Below are 14,381 nucleotides of genomic sequence, written 5' to 3'. Positions count from 1 at the left end.
GCTCAAACTTATGGTTAGGGAGTTGAACACACCAAGCTTATACAAAGTTGAGTACTAAACTTTGGCTGGTAACATGTCCCGCACTATTTGTGCTACAAACATGAAAGATACCTCAAATTATGTGATTTGTAGAGAAATTATGGGCTACACATTTTTTTACCTGGGAGATATAAAATGGGTGAATAAAATTGCATAGAAAGAGAGAGGGACCCAAGACATATCTTGAGACCAGACTATCATACAGACTTGGAGGTGGTCTCTTTTGACTTGGACCAGTAAGAAACCACCTTGCAACCACCTTGAACACTAATAACTGCATAGTAACATGCTAAACACACTTGCAACTATTGCATCACTCAATTTATTCTTTGCGCAATTGCGATTTTTGCTATGGCAGACATAACCACAAACATGCACATCCCCTTGTGAAAATACAAGGTTGTTCTCTGGAGAGACAATAATGCACACAGCTTCTGCAAGTATTTTGAGAGATTTCTCTATATGGTCTCCAGAGGTTGTGTTGAATCTCAGTGCTCACTAATTTAGTAACAACAGCCCTCCTCTCAATCTGACCACAGGCTATAACCAATGAGATGCCAGATCCTCTGATGAGATTGAGAACAAAATTCCTGATGTGTGAAAACACTTAACAAAGAGGCAAATAAGCACAGCTGTGTGAATCACCCAGAGCTATACGACCGAAAGGCACAGAGAGAGAGAGAGACGGAGAGAGAATGATGCCAGTTACATGTAAATTGCACACATATGAAGTAGATTTGTAAAATTTCTGGATGTGTGGATAATTGCAAGGGTCTTACTAGGATGTACTAGGTAGGTTTAAATAAACACCAAAAATGTGATATCAATATGATATCAGCCATTGGTAACTCTGTATTGATACTAAATCAGTACACAATAAAAGGGCAAAGACAACAAGTATTGTGTCTTGAAAAAATTATAAATTCATTAAATTCCTTCAAAAATATTACAAAGAAACCGTAATAAAGCCCCAGCCAATCCACATAAAATTATAATTATAATTACTTTATATCATATTATAATTAACTATAATTATATATTATAATTAACTATAATTATATATTATAATTAGATTGGAATATTATCATTATAATTATTCATTGCAAAAATGATTTTCCAGTAAAAATATCATAACATCCTTAAAACAAGATACATTTACTTAAGAAGCATAATTACATAAGATATTAAGGCAGGCAAATCTAACAAAATGTAATGCGATTTATGATTATAATTTATAATAATAAATCAATAATCATAATCAATTTATAATTTATGATTAAAAGAAGAAAAAGTATTTGCCAAGGGGGTAAAAAAGATAGTTTAGAAGTTTATACAAAAGGAAAACAAGTTATTTTTTCATACTCCATTGCAAATAGTTTTTTCTTGTTTTGAGAAATAAGCTGTCAATAGGTCTGGCCCCCCAGTGCTCCCCAAATTGGAGTGGAAGAATGGTAAGAGTGGTATTCTCATTTTCCATCCTATTGAGAGTTCAGTGATCCCATATCGTAATAAATTATATATATATTAGGGCTGTCAATTTAACACATTCATTCAGTGCGATTCATTTTATTAAAAATAACATGTTAAAAAAATGTACGCAATTAATTGCAATGCCCCGGACCGTAATAAGGACGATTCCTGAGAAATGCAAGCTTGTAGTACCACCTGTTTACTCCAGAGGGCAGTAAGAGAAACTTCAGCTGTATGAGCAATGCACAGATTATACAGTGAACAAAACAACCCTTCAGCAGCAGCACAAAACAAACATGCATTACGTTCTTGCGTTCAAAACACTTGATGGAGCGCAAATTTGAACTAAGGGATCTCAAGATGTGTTCTAAGTATTAAACAAGCATGTCTGACGCAGGTGTACATTGACGGCTCCTTAAACAAGCCCTCATAATAAATCTCCAACTGATTGACAAATTCACTTGTGAAATGGAGTGCTGTGAACTGTATGCCAATGATTGTCTTATGATCAATAATATGGTAGTAAACAATACATTGTATTCTAAAGCCGCTTTTTATATTGTCTTATCAATGATGAACTCTTCTTCTACAAGAATGTAATGCATTTTAATTATCTGAATATTTTTTATATATATATATATATATATATATATATATATATATATATATATATATATATATATAATTTTTATATTTAAAGCTAACTATGTATAATTATTTAATCATTATATATTGAATTTTTGTTATATGAGGGGCTTTCTCAGCTAATATTTGCATGTGCGATTAATCGCGATTAATTAATCGGGACACCATGTAATTAATTCGATTAAAAATTGTAATCGATTGACAGCCCTAAAATATATATATATATATATATATATATATATATATATATATATATATATATACAGTATATAAACATAAATGCATTATGACTGCATAATACTATTTAGTGGGGTAAAGTTTAATTTAATGAAATATTTTTTTCAATATTCACTTATGGTTCATAAGAGATTGTCTAAAAAGTCCACACACTTTGCTAAAATTAAAAAAATGTGCTAAAGTGTTTAATGCAACTGCCTTACATGTTCTGTCTGAAACACTTGTTAAAAAAACAAGACCCGCCTCTTCTGTGACTCCCGAGGAATCACACAAGGAGGCAAGGTGGGGTCACGAAGTCGAGCAGGATGAATTTGAGGTGGACCTCGTGCTGGAACATGCCCCACGAGCCCCACAATCTCCATATACTGCATCTATGCAGTATGTGCGTACAAGCTTTGGCCCTCTGCAAGAGCACACAATCTCATCATGTTGTGCGGTTCTGATGCTGGGGATGATGATGTAATGTATCTCTCTGCATCTGGCAAGTAGTCAATGGAGGATATTGCAGCCCCTTACCCCAGCAAGGAGCGTGCACGCGCCACTGACAAGGAGATGCTTTGCATCCTTTCAAGGGCGGTAGAAGAGCTCGAGTGCTCTGCTACAGAGGAACCTGAAAATTCTCAACTTGCTGAACGGTTCTTGTCTAGCGACAGATGTCCAAGTCCAACGTGATAGAGGTTATTCCAAATTGTCTAGCCCACAAAGGGTTTTACAGCCGCTATTTTCTAGTCCCAAAGAAAGATGCCAGGCTCCAACTAATTTTAGATCTGAGACATTTGAATCGCGCATGCGTGTCACTATATCTTGCCGCTGCCTAGCTGCTCTAGCACCTTGGGCAGCTCCTGCCTTCTACCAGTAAGGTTTCATGCTGGGGCAGGTTTTCAGATGTTAAGTGGTGACCACAGACACTTCAAACACAACTTCGGGGTGGTGTGCGATGGACATCTGGCTTTCGGCACTTAGACAGCTGCCTGTAGCTGTTTTCCTAGCCTTGAAGGCTCTTCAGTCCAAAATAGTGAATTATCATATTCAAATACGTTTAGACAGTTGTGGAATACATAAACCGACAAAGTGGAATTTGTTCCCTACAATGATGAGACTGATGCGTCACCTCCTCCTGTGGATTGAGCATAATCTCCTCTCCCTGTGAAGTGACATATGTCCCAGTCTTAATTACGGTACGGACCTATTGTCGCATGGGGAAATGCCGGGTGAACGTTGACTTCATCCTTAGACAGTCCTGAGGATTTGGGAAACATTCGGCAAAGCGCAGATCGATCTATTTGCCAACACGGAGAACGCCCACTGTCCCCTCTGGTACTCCAAGTCCCAAGCTCCACTAGGAGTGGATGCAATGGCCCACAAATGACCTGCAAAAAGGACGTTTCCCCCTGTGTGCCTTCTTCACTCTGTCATATGCAAAGTTAGAGAGGACAAGGAAACGATTCTATTGGTTGCATCGAAGTGGCCCAACCAGTCCTGGTTTGCAGAAATGATAGAGATTTTGGACGGACCTCCATGGGAAATAATAAAGGAGGGATCTCCTCTCTCAAGCACAGGGCACAATCTGGCATCCCCAGCCCAAGCTTTGGAACCTGCATGTGTGGCCCCTGAACGGGTGAAAGAGCACGGACAGGGTGAAACAGGGCAGAACATAGACTTCCTGACATCTACAAACATCAATGATCGACAGAGGAATGGAGAAACAGCAGGGTTTAAATACACAGGAGACATGATGATAACAAACGACAATCAGGTGAGAACAATGACACAGAGCTGCCAGTGATGAGGGCCGGGAATCATGGGAATTAGAGTTCATGACAGGTGACAAAAGAAACACGGGGCAGACAACAAGGGATCGTAACAGTGGTAAAGTGCTGGTCAGATGCTTAGGAATGTAAATGAGGTTAAATGGGCTGTGAAACTACAGTACTGAAGTAAGAAAGAGCCGAACAAAGAGTGAAGATTGGATGAAAAGTGCAAAAAGAGAGAAAGATGCCTAGCATTCCATGAATAATATTAGTCCTTGTGCTTTTTAAAGTACTGTACATTATGGGTAATCTGTAGATAAATGTCAATTTAGCGACTGTGTAGTCCTCAGTAAACGTAGGACAAGTCCTAAATATTTTTTTAAGAAATATTCATCAAATAGATTTTTTATATTTAAATATATTTAAATTTTCTGAGGATGTGAGTGGTACTTGCTTGTGCAAAACTCTCTGCCACAATGAGTTGAACTGATATTTTTCGATGATGATATTTTAGTGCTTATATACACTAAATAAATAAATAAACATTTGTTGGCTGAAGAATTGTAACATATAAAAAGAAATAGATTTACAAAAATCCCTAAAATTAAGATTGTAAGTACTACTAATCAAGTACATTACTGAGGTTGTGGGGAATACCCATAAGCCCCTTGTGCTTAAATAACTATATAAATTCAGTGAAAATGGTCAAATCAAATTCAAATTCCTCTCTAAATTAATCTCAGAATACAAATAGGCCCAAAGTTCTGTTAAAGACAAGTGACTCTGTGTTACACCCTGTTCCTGTTGCCTGTCCTGATGTGTCCTCTGAAACCTGTGAGAAGTTTATTCAAAAAGTCCAAGAAATGAAGGCCTCTATTCAGCCTGCGGAATTCTATTCACCATGATATTCCAGCCACTCAGCTCTCTAACTTGCTTTCAAACAGTCTCTTCAGCCCACCTTGTTGATTTAGTTTCCAAGATGAAGCGTTCAAGTTGCAAAATGGATATAATGCCTGCTTGTATTTTCAATGACTTTGAAATGATGAGCTCTGATGTGACAATTACTAACAGTTCTCTAGCAAATGGGGTAGTCCCAGCTAGTTTTAAACATGCAATTGTCCAGCATCTGCTTAAAAATGCACCTTGATCCAACTGTATATACCAATTACAGGCCTATCTCCAAGTTGTCATTCATCTTAAAGCTTTTGGAGAAAGTAGTTTATTTGCAGTTATACTCATACTTGAATTATTTTAATACCTTTGATAAGCACTTTACATGGTACTGAATCTGCTCTTCTGAAGGTCAATAATGACATTTTGCAGTCACTTGACTCAGGATCAAGTACTGTTTTGATTTTGTTGGATCTGAGCGCAACATGCAACACGACTGATCACAAAATTATTTTAAACTGGTTGGAGTGTATGGTTTGTATTCAGGGTCTGGCTCTGCAGTGGTTTGCATCCTACCTGAGAGAGAGGACTTCCTCCTTAAATATAGGCTCCCTGTCTTGCAGTGTGCCCCAGGGTTCTATTCTGGGACCATTATTGTTCACTCTCTCCATACTTCCCCTGAAATCATTTTTCAAGAATATAATGTCTCCTATCATTGTTACGCAGACGACTCACAATTGTATTTACCAGTTAGGCCTGATAGCAGCTGCACTGTTGATTCTCTTCTTATATGTTTTGAGGAAATTATAGAATGGATGGCGAATAATGTTTTGCAATTAAATGAAAGTATTGATTTTAGGCTCTTCCAGGACTTCATCTGTCATTGAAGCTCAGTTTGGTCTGCTCTCCTCCAATATACATATGCATGTCAAACATCTTGTGGTCATTTTTGACAAATCATTACAGTTTAACAAACAAATTAATGCCATTACTTGGGGAAGTTTCTTTCAATTGAGGTCTATTGCTAAATTGAAGCATTTACTCTCTGGTAAAGACCTTGAAACTGTGATCCATGCTCTTATTACTTCACGGCTGGATTATGTAACTCCCCGTGTGCTGGTCTGCCTCAGTCTGCTTTATCTCATTTACAGATGGTTCAAAATGCTGTAGCTGGATTTTTAACTGGGACTCAAAAAAAGGAATCACATTACCCCTGTATTGGCTGCTTTTCACTGGCTTCCTGTTAAGACTAGAATTGATTTAAAAATTCTTATTTATATGTACACGGTCCTGTCTGGTCAGGCTTCTCAATACATTACTGACGTTCTGCACCCATATTCGCTCCTAGAATGCTTAGATCTTGTAATCAACTTCTTTTATCAGTTCCCCACTTTTGTTTAAAATCTAAGAGAGATCGAGCATTCTCTGTTGTCGCCCCCAAAATCAGCAACAATCTCCCTTCGGACGTAAGGTCTGCCCCATCTTTAGCCGTTTGTCAAAAGGAATGTATGTGGGCAATTAATTAATTAGCTGTTATTAAGAATGCATAAAGATTTAAGCATGTAAAGTCACCATTAGGGTGTGACGGTGCTGAAAATGGCACTTGCACAATTGCCAACACCTGTTTTTAATTATCTTAATGCGGCAGCCAAAAGAGTGGAAGAGGATAAAAGATGGCAGATTGTTAAGATCAGTGGAGAGATATGGAGGAAAATGGAGAAGATAAAGGAGCTTGTTGAAACAAGATGAGTTTGGAAATGTTGCCGTGTTGAGAACTGTACGAGGCAGTGGAATAATGTGAGAATGTATGGACGATGCATTGCTTTTGCACGTTAGAGGCTGATCGGTGAGTGAGGATTGATTGATCACGCTGCAACGCAAAGATGAGCAGGTGATTGGAGTCTCCACTCGAAGAGCTGACAGCCAAGACAGGAATGGCAATGATGTGTGCAGTGCATGATCTAGGTAAATGTTCTTCATTCCCTTTGGGATTTCCTACTTGTCCTCTGGATGTTTCAAAATCGACTCTCTCTCTCCCACCCCTGTGATGTGCCTGCAATGATCTTTGTTCCACCCAGCTCCTCCATGCACCACACACACACACACACACACACACACACACACACACACACACACACACACACACACACCCACACACACACACACTATACTCAGACGTATGTTTGTTAAAATGTTATGTTTTATGGAGAATTCCCATTCTGTGGTTTATGTTTTGTTTTAAGTGTAAAAATACATAGACATTGTCTTACAACTTTTGTGTTGGTTTCAGTTTACTCTGAAGTCTGTTATTTCACTGTTTAATAGTTTATTCATCTGTACTTTTGTTACTGGTGGTTTTTAGTCGCTATCCAGGATACAACTATATATTTTGACAGGGTTAAACCTGTCTAGCGCCTGAACATTTCAGATTTTTTAAAAATCAATTACATTTAATTGAAGAATTTATTTAAATTTTAGTTTGGGTGCGCCACCATTACAAGGTCGACTTGCATCCTGTAATCCATGTCATTTTTTATCTTGCTCATGTGAATATGCATAGCTGAAGTGCAGCTTTATATTCACTACTTTGGGGAATCAAGTTAATGCCTGACCTCATTTATAAATAAAGTTGAATGAACTGATATTTGTGTATATCTAACAAAGGTTTTCTAGTTGTGCTGACATAAAATGACCATAAGTTTAAGTTACTTTAAAAGCATTATGCAAAAATGCTATGGATATACTTTTAAGTAAATCCAAAAAATAAATAGTTTTAAGTGATGTCTGGGGCCCAAACTCCTTAAAACAAATCATTTAAAAAAAAAAAAATAAACTCAGTTGTTTGGGACAAGAGAGAGGAAAAGTTGACAAAATTACTAATAATGACATGATTTGAAAACAAGTAAATCAACAATATGTCTGAATACTCTCAGTACCATGAGGGAGAAGTGTGTGTGTGTGTGTGTGTGTGTGTGTGTGTGTGTGGGTGGTTTCAATGACATTTTATATTACAAACTGGTAATTACAAGGGTATTATGCTATAATTTGGTTTATGTGGACATTTCTAGTGCCCCCATAATTCTAATCACTTAAACATACTAAACAGTGTTTTATTGAAAATGTAAAAACGCAGAAAGTTTTTTTGTGAGGGTTAGGTTTATGGGTAGGGTTAGGGGATAGAATCTATAGTTTGTACAGTATACATATCATTATGTCTATGGAGAGTCCTCACAAGGAAAGCCGCACCAGCGCGCACGCATGCATTTGTGTGTGTGTGTGTGTGTGTGTGGACTTACCTGTTAAGCTCGTTTCGAGAACACTTCATGCTGGGTTTCTGTTTGCTAGATCTCAACACTCCTGTCATCCTTTCATCTAAATGTGAGAGCACAACTGCACACTGAGTTGAAGATGAAAATAACGACTTGAATAAAACAAAATTTCCCCTGACAGAGTGACACTGCCGCACACTTTTATGATTACAGTGTAATAAAAAATGACTGTATTACTGTGTTTGAAAATCAAAAGACAGAATAAATTAATAAACTTTGTGGTATCACGGTGCTAGGGTAAGATATATAGATGATGATAACTTAAAGTTAAATGGACACTGTATATATTCAATCTAAAGTGTGAATAGTGTGCCTCTAGCTTTGCCAAGTGAAATAGTAAAAATAATGACTGCTTTCAAACAGATTCCAGAAAACTCTGCCCGTCCTTTATTGGCGATACAATCAGATAGGGGGAGTGTTATAACTTTCTTCCGTAGAATACTTACGGTAACATCATAAATTTAAGTCAGTTCATCCCACAAAGCTATTGCATGGCTTCAGAAGACTTGGAAAATACAGATGAACCAGTGGTATGGACCAGTGGTTCCTCAATGTGGGGCCTCAAGGGTACTTAAAATTAGTTTACAAGCAACAGTGTAATAATCTAACTTGCTAAAATCAATCTAAAAATGCTTAAAACACTAAAAAGATCAAAAGATGTACAACATGTAAGCTTTTATGACTTCTTACCTTTATTCATCAAATCCCTTAGACAACTGTTTTTTAGTAAAGTACAAACCGTTCTTAAAACTACTGGCATCACAAATCCAATCAAAATGAATTATTTCATCTATTGACATTTATAGTTTCTGTTAATACATTTATTTTTGTGTTTCATGGAAGAAAGTCAGTCATACGGATTTGGAACAACATCAGAGTGAGTAAATAATGACATCATTTTCACTTTTGGATGAAATATTCTTTATCTGGAATAGGAGAAAACATTTTAACATAGAAAAAAATGAAACACTTCAGCTTTAAAGAGAGGCTCATTATTTCACTGTCAATATATGAACACAACTACAGTTAATATCCAACATCTGTTGCTTTGTTAGGGTTGATGACCTGTGTTTTTTTAGATTTATCTCTCTGTCACGGAGGGTGAACCCTATTCAGTCCACTTTTACTATGAACACATCACTGTCCTCGTGATATAGACCATTTAACAAGTAATTACTGCAATAAAACACCTGGAGTGTGTCCATGTGAGTAAAGAGATGTAGATCTATGGTATACACTTTAGCCTATACATTTTCAAAGTTTAGGATGCAGTACCTTCATTTTTCTTGACACTCATGCACTAATAGTGTGAAACTGCGCAGTTGTTACCTTAAATAGCTATTTTGACCTAATCTGACTCTTAAAAAGGATTTGTTGATGTAACCTCATGTAGAGAATCTCACATGACTAAGAAATGTCCAGGTTATTTTTCACCCAAAAATCTAAATAAAAAAAAAAAAAAATCTGTAATACAGTCATGAAATCATCCTACTTATTTAAATGAGCATAAATACATTTCAGTACAACACTATAATTATATCAACTTAAAATGTATGTTACTAATGTCTTTATTTGACATTTTTACAAATTATTATTATTGAATTACATATGGACATATTTATTATTTGTTTTCTTTTAATTTTCTTATGAAATTTTTTAAGAATATTTTACATGAACATATTCTTAAAAGTGTTGTGTAATTCAGCCTGTTATTTTAGGTTACCTGACCGAAAAAAAAAAAAAAAAATTTTACCATATAGAATATAAATATACCTTAGAAGAATATATAGTATGTAAAATACATTGTAAAGTACAAATATATATTAGTATAATATTAATGAACACATTTAGTAAAGCATACACAAATCCAGACAACACATGTGGAAACACTTTACACTGACGTTCTCTTTCTTAAGGAATTAAAAACGGGTACATTAATTACTAACAATTCATTTACAAAATAGAATAGAATATCTTTATTATCATTGTATAAATACAATTATTATTGCACAGGTACAACAAAATTAGGTTTGTGACTCCTTATAGAACAATTAAAAAATGACTAAGATCAAATAAATCAAGTAAATAAAATAAAAATTCCAAACATGATAGGAAAGTCCAGCAAATGTAAATAGTGCAATAGCTCATGTATGTAGTGCAGCATCAGTAGTGTGGATGGGTATGAAGAGCGCAGAGCCGCTGAATTATAAATTGTTGATATATGGTTATAACAACATGCATAAAAAGGGTGATGTTCATGCAATACCAGCTAAACAGTATGTCATTTTGCCACACATGTTTAATGCTTAATAAAACTTATTCAACATAAGCAAAGTATGAAAATGTACCATAATGTACATATGGAAAATTTATTGAGGAGTTGCCAACATTAGAAACCTGTACATAAGTTGAGTATGGTTTAGTGGTCAACAGGCTTTACTGTATGATATATGCTGTGAATGACCATGAAGAGCTGAAAAGTGTTTAGGTAACTAGTACTAGGTAAAATCATTCTTTTGACATCAATTTGACAAGGAAAGTGAATCAAGATAATAAAAGAATGAATATAAACACAAAGCTGCAAAATGACTAAATGTATCCTTTCAATCGCTCTATATAGTATATTTTTGCTATATTGTGACCTAAGAACTGAATTAGGGCATTTTATGTTTTTCATTAATGTTGGTATTATATGTATAGTGTTTATGCATTTAGGCATTGTAACATGCAAGTTAAAGTGCTCACTACTAAACGCAAGTATTGGATTAAAGTTGCCTTTTTAACGCATGTTGCTATAACTACACATCAATGATTTGTATTGCATTTGTAAATGACTTATTAGTCTGTAATAAATTCCTTTATAAACCCTTAACAAAGGGAACATTCATGTTAAGTGTTTCCGCACATTTTGAGTGACAGCTAAATGAATATATGATCCCATAATACTAACTTTGAATAAATGGATTGATAGAATGAGGATGAGGAAAAGACTAGCACTTACATTTAACAGATGCTTACTTCTCAACAGAGTCATTACAGTCTTACATTCCCAGCATCCTAGTCTGTTAAGACGCTCTTCCTTAGAATGCCTTCTTTTAGAGAGAGAGCGAGAGAGAGAGAGAGAGAGAGATCTAACTATGGAGTTAATGGCTACATTTGGGGTTGTACCATATGTGGAACACATCAAATTCAAAGGGGGTTACAAATGTAATGCTGGACTGCTTCATTTCCTACAGAACAGGATTTGAGAAACAAAAGCGCAGGAAATGAAAATCGGAAAGATAAATTCTGTTGAGGCCCCATACATCACTTTTCGCAATGTCACAATTCAACCAGCCTCTATTCTTTCATTAGCATTTGCTACCCTTCCTCGTGGCACCCTTATTAAGGAAATCAATGAACCGATAACTTCATATAAAACTGTCCATTTCCGTTTTAACATGACACAGCTGACTGGCTCCTATTCTTGTTTAAATGAATTCCCATGAGTTTCTGCCCTGAGCTGCACTAATGGAAGAATATGACAGATGAAAAACTAACTTTAGCTTCATGCTCCAGCCATTCAGAACTGCGTGAATGGAGAGACACTGACAAAATGAGGAACACTGGGTGAAATCGCACTGCTAAAAATGCTGATTATTTAAAATTATCACTGGTTTGGGATTTAAAAAGCCATCGACTGTGACAGCAGTGATTTGTAAGATATGTGGCTGTTAGTCTTGAGTTTGATGATTAAACGGCTGGATTTCTATGAAAATATAAAACATTTCACTGATCTGATAGCAATAACTGAATCTAAGCATCTATCATGAGACAGTATTGAATGGGTTGCCAGCCCTCCCTTTTGAGATTAGTGAGTGTATTTTATTAGAAAGATAAAACAGTGGTTACAATTTATCCAGAAGTGATAATTTTGTTCTTTGAACACATGGTATGGAAACAGCTTTATTCGCACATTGCATTTACGATATTCTGGTTTTCACATGAATTAAATTCACAAATTCAATGGAAATATAGCTAATGTTGTCCTCATTTGCCCAACACAAATTTAAAGGCTATTTAAACAGCAGTGCATGTGAATGACGAATACAGACACAAAAGTAACTTACTTCATTTATTTTGACAGAGAAAACAATGCAACAACAATAAAAGAAATGAAGAACTATTGGCCACAGAGCTGCAACAAACTCACTAGCCTAAATTACATTTGAGCTCACAGTGCTATTAACTAGCAAACAGTACTTACACAAGTTGGCACCTAAAATACATTTGTTAATTTAAATCTATTTAGAAGATATACTTACGTAAAATGATTAATTATTTAATTACAAAGATTGTCCCTGTTGCATCTAATGTCATCATACACTATGAGAGCAGCCTCTAGAGGCGAAATAAAAACTCACTTCACTGATGCTTTGTGGTGTTTGTTTTGACATGTGAGACTACATTCTGCATGGAGCAGAACACTTCAGATGCAGATTTAAAACATCAACAACGAAAAGGTATGTATATAGTACACTTCAGTACATGTTGTCATATCATTATAAAGTAATTAATTTGTTGACTAGATGCTGCATTAGTAGAGAACAACAGTATGTTTGCCGACAAGGCTGAGAGGACGCTAACTTTAAAGCTAACCTCATGCGGTTAGAACAATGTGACAAAAATACTACCCAAGTCCTACCCAAATGTTTAAATGTCACAATTATTACCATCTATTACCATTAGTTTATATCCAGCTGGCCACATTTATGCATTCATTAGCAAGTTGCATATTTAAAGCTAGTGACGTGAGAAAGCAAATTATAATCTTCATGCAACTGAGAGAAATGTATAAACAAATCAGAAACGCATCTGATTTCAATTAAAAAATTGTATCCTCACTGTATTATGATGACTTCATATCGATTACATTCTTGCACTAAAAAGGCTAGACATGGTGCAACAAATACAGTTGTCTTAATATTATTTTAAAGTTATTTTTAATTAGAAACATCATCTAAAAAATAGCGCTCCTGCACAACACATTGAATAAACAAAAACAAAGGGAAACAAAGACGTGAGTCTAGCGCACATTTACATAGAAAAACAAAAGGATGGCTGCAAAAGCGTTTGGTGTGAACAGCCCCTTACTGTTGGTGGAGCACTTTGGCCATTGCATCTTCTTGTCAATGGGGTAAGCAAAATAAACTTGTTTTCTCTTTAAATTAAGTTTATTTTGCTTGCCCCATTGGCATTTTTTTTTTCTTGTTGTGAGTCTAAAGTCTCATGGAAAAAAACGGCAAGAGGAGGAGTTACCCTGCCCGGAGGAAGCCCGGGGCCCCTGTCTGGAGCCAGGCCCAGATGGAGGGCTCGTCGGCGAGCGCCTGGTGGCCGGGTTTGTCACGGAGCCCGGCCGGGCACAGCCCGAAGAAGCAACGTGGAACCCCCCTCTACATCCCTTGGGCCCACCACCCATTGGAGGAACCGCAGGAGTCGGGTGCGCTGCCATATGGGCGGCAGTGAAGGCCGTGGGCCTCGACGGACCAGACCCGGGCAGCAAAGGCTTGCTCTGGGGACGTGGAATGTCACCTCACTGGGGGAAGGAGCCGGAACTAGTGAGGGAGGTGGAGCGTTACCAGTTGGATCTGGTGGGGCTTACATCGACGCACAGTTTTGACTCTGGATCCGTACTCCTGGATAGGGGATGGACTCTATTCTTCTCTGGAGTTTCCCAGGGTGTGAGGCGACGGGCGGTGTGGGGATACTCACGAGTCCCCGGCTGAGCGCCACTACGTTGGAGTTTACCCGGTGGATGAGAGGGTCGCCTCCCTACGCCTCACGGGTTGTGGGGAAAACTCTGACTGTTGTCTGTGCATATGCACCGAACAGCAGTTCAGAGTATTCGGCCTTCTTGGAGACCCTGAATGGAGTCCTGAATAGGGCCCCAGTAGGGGACTCCATAGTGATGCTGGGTGACTTCAACGCACACGTGGGAAATGACAGGGACACCTGGAAAGGCGTGATTGGGAGGAACGGC

Source organism: Xyrauchen texanus, chromosome 49 (genome assembly GCF_025860055.1).
Source record: "Xyrauchen texanus isolate HMW12.3.18 chromosome 49, RBS_HiC_50CHRs, whole genome shotgun sequence".
Lineage (NCBI taxonomy): Eukaryota > Metazoa > Chordata > Actinopteri > Cypriniformes > Catostomidae > Xyrauchen > Xyrauchen texanus.
Note: the sequence above shows the minus strand (reverse complement) of the source record.